The 2,814-nt window shown below is 49.5% G+C and overlaps 1 pseudogene; it reads left to right on the plus strand.

The window, feature by feature from the left end:
- LOC111972886 (kinesin-like protein KIF13B) overlaps nt 1–2,814 on the plus strand; it is an 86,943-nt pseudogene that overhangs the window by 67,420 nt on the left and 16,709 nt on the right.

A 2,814-nucleotide genomic window follows, 5' to 3' on the forward strand; every position in this document is an offset into this window, starting at 1 on the left:
CCGACCATTCCCTCTGCTAGTTAGCGACCAGTCCCTCTGCTAGTTAGCCGACCAGTCTCTTCTGCTAGTTCACGACCAGTCTCTCTGCTTGTTAGCGACCAGTCTCTCTGCTGTTAGCCGACCATTCCGTCTGCTAGTTAGCCGGCCAGTCCCCTCTGCTAGTTAGCGACCAGTCCCTCTGCTAGTTAGCCGACCAGTCCCTCTGCTAGTTAGCCGACCAGTCCCTCTGCTAGTTAGCCGACCAGTCCCTCTGCTAGTTAGCCGACCAGTCCCTCTCTCTAGTTAGCCGACCAGTCCCTCTGCTAGTTAGCCGAACCAGTCCCTCTGCTAGTTAGCCGACCAGTCCCTCTGCTAGTTAGCCGACCAGTCCCTCTGCTAGTTAGCCGACCATTCCTCTGCTAGTTAGCTGACCAGTCCCTCTGCTAGTTAGCCGACCAGTCCCTCTGCTAGTTAGCCGACCAGTCCCTCTGCTAGTTAGCCGACCCGTCCTCTGCTAGTTAGCGACCAGTCCCTCTGCTAGTTAGCCGACCCGTCATCTGCTAGTTAGCCGACCCGTCCATCTGCTAGTTAGCTGACCAGTCCCTCTGCTAGTTAGCTGACAGTGATTTCTTAAGTGCTACTGTAAGTGGTCCTCCTAAAAAGAAAGACTGTGGTTTGCAGGTCCCTGACACATGAAGGACCATAACTTGCGGATCTCTCTTCCAAAAGGCCAACACTGATCTAAGTCTCCTGTCCTCCTCCAGCATGTCCAGGGTCCAGAGGACAGAGAGATGCTGGCCAGATTAGCAGCCAGTGTAGATGTTCAGGATGTCCATTCAGCGGACAGTGAGGCGGCCATAGAGAAGTACCTCCGCAGTGTCCTGGCTGTGGAGAATATACTCACCCTGGACCGACTACGACAGGTCCACACACACACACACACACAGAGACACAGACAACACGCACACACGCAATAGTACATATACTCAACTCTTACGTAACATAAACCATGTGTCTGTGTCTTTGTGTGTCTGTATGTGTCTTTGTGTGTCTGTGTCTTTGTGTGTCTGTATGTGTCTTTGTGTGTCTGTATGTGTCTTTGTGTGTCTGTGTCTTTGTGTGTCTTTGTGTGTCTTTGTCTTTGTGTGTGTCTGTGTGTCTTTGTGTGTCTGTGTGTCTTTGTGTGTCTGTGTCTCTGCAGGAAGTAGCAGTAAAGGAGAAGTTGTCCGTCAAGGCCAAGTCTCCAAGTCGTGCTCTCAGCTCTCCTAACGTGAACCGGGTAAGAATCTACATCACATGGTCTCCCTATCCTTCACTGATTACTCAAACCCATAACATCCTGCCTGTAACTGATTTTAACAACTGAGTCATTAGTTAGTTAGTTAACCAGTAACACCTACAACAACCTGTCCTAGTAACATGTTCCATGCTGATCTCACCCTGGTTTCAACCCCCTTATTTTAGCTGTCAGGATCCTGGAGCAGACAGGATCTGTCCTCCAATCACAGGCTAGATAACAACAAGGTGAGACTTTAACCAACTTCCTTATTGTTCTCAATGACTTACCTTGATAAATGTGTTTTTATTAGGGGTTCACAGCAAAGCTATAGTTATACTTTAGTTTTTAAGAATTTTTCTTGAKATGGTCAAATAACTCGAGCATAGATTGGTAACTTATTTTTCCTAATTTGACACACAGAAACTAGAGGCCATGAATAACTTTGGTCTAAAATAATGMCACTGATTCGGCCTATTATACAAGCTGAATTGGGCTGCTGTTCTGTTCTGCCAAACCTATTGCCGACCCCTGCTGTATTATATTCTAGTGGGGATAGGAGGGGGGGGGGGTGGCAATTTTATCTCGCCTAAGGCGGCAGAACGGCCCTGTACCGCCCATAAATTTTTCGGATGCACACATGAGGTCCCGTATTGGGAAGAAATTCAATTGACTTTCACCCCTGCTCATCACAATAGTCCCTAAAGAGTTTGAGAAAATAACACTGATGCATTCAGCTGTGTGAATATAAAGTCACTGCATCCTTAGATGGCTGCCCCAGACCAGTTGGTGGCGCTGTAGAGGTCATTGACCCCCAGACCAGTTGGTGGCGCTGTAGAGGTCATTGACCCCCAGACCAGTTGGTGGCGCTATAGAGATTCATTGACCCAGACCAGTGGTGGGCTATGAGATCATTGACCCCAGACCAGTCGGTGGCGCTATAGAGGTCATTGACCCCAGACCAGTTGGTGGCGCTATGAGATCATTGACCCCAGACCAGTTGGTGGCGCTATAGAGATCATTGACCCCAGACCAGTGGTGGCGCTATAAGAGATCATTGCCCCCAGACCAGTTGGTGGCGCTATAGAGATCATTGACCCCAGACCAGTTGGTGGCGCTATAGAGTCATTGACCCACAGACCAGTTGGTGGCGCTATAGAGGTCATTGACCCCAGACCAGTGGTGGCGCTATAGAGGTCATTGACCCCAGACCAGTTGTGGCGCTAATGAGGTCATTGACCCCAGACCAGTTGGTGGCGCTATAGAGGTCATTGACCCCAGACCAGTCGGTGGCGCTATAGAGGTCATTGACCCCAGACTCAGTTGGTGGCGCTATAGAGATCATTAACCCCAGACCAGATGGTGGCGCTACTATAGAGGTCATTAACCCCAGATCAGTTGGTGGCGCTATAGAGGTCATTGACCCCAGACCAGTTGGTGGCGCTATAGAGGTCATTGACCCCAGACCAGTTGGTGGCGCTATAGAGGTCATTGACCCAGACCGTTGGTGGCGCTATAGGGTTCTAAATGACTTAAATGTAAATGTAAAATTGACCCCA

The sequence above is a fragment of the Salvelinus sp. IW2-2015 genome, linkage group LG14 (genome assembly GCF_002910315.2).
Source record: "Salvelinus sp. IW2-2015 linkage group LG14, ASM291031v2, whole genome shotgun sequence".
Taxonomy (NCBI): Eukaryota; Metazoa; Chordata; class Actinopteri; order Salmoniformes; family Salmonidae; genus Salvelinus; species Salvelinus sp. IW2-2015.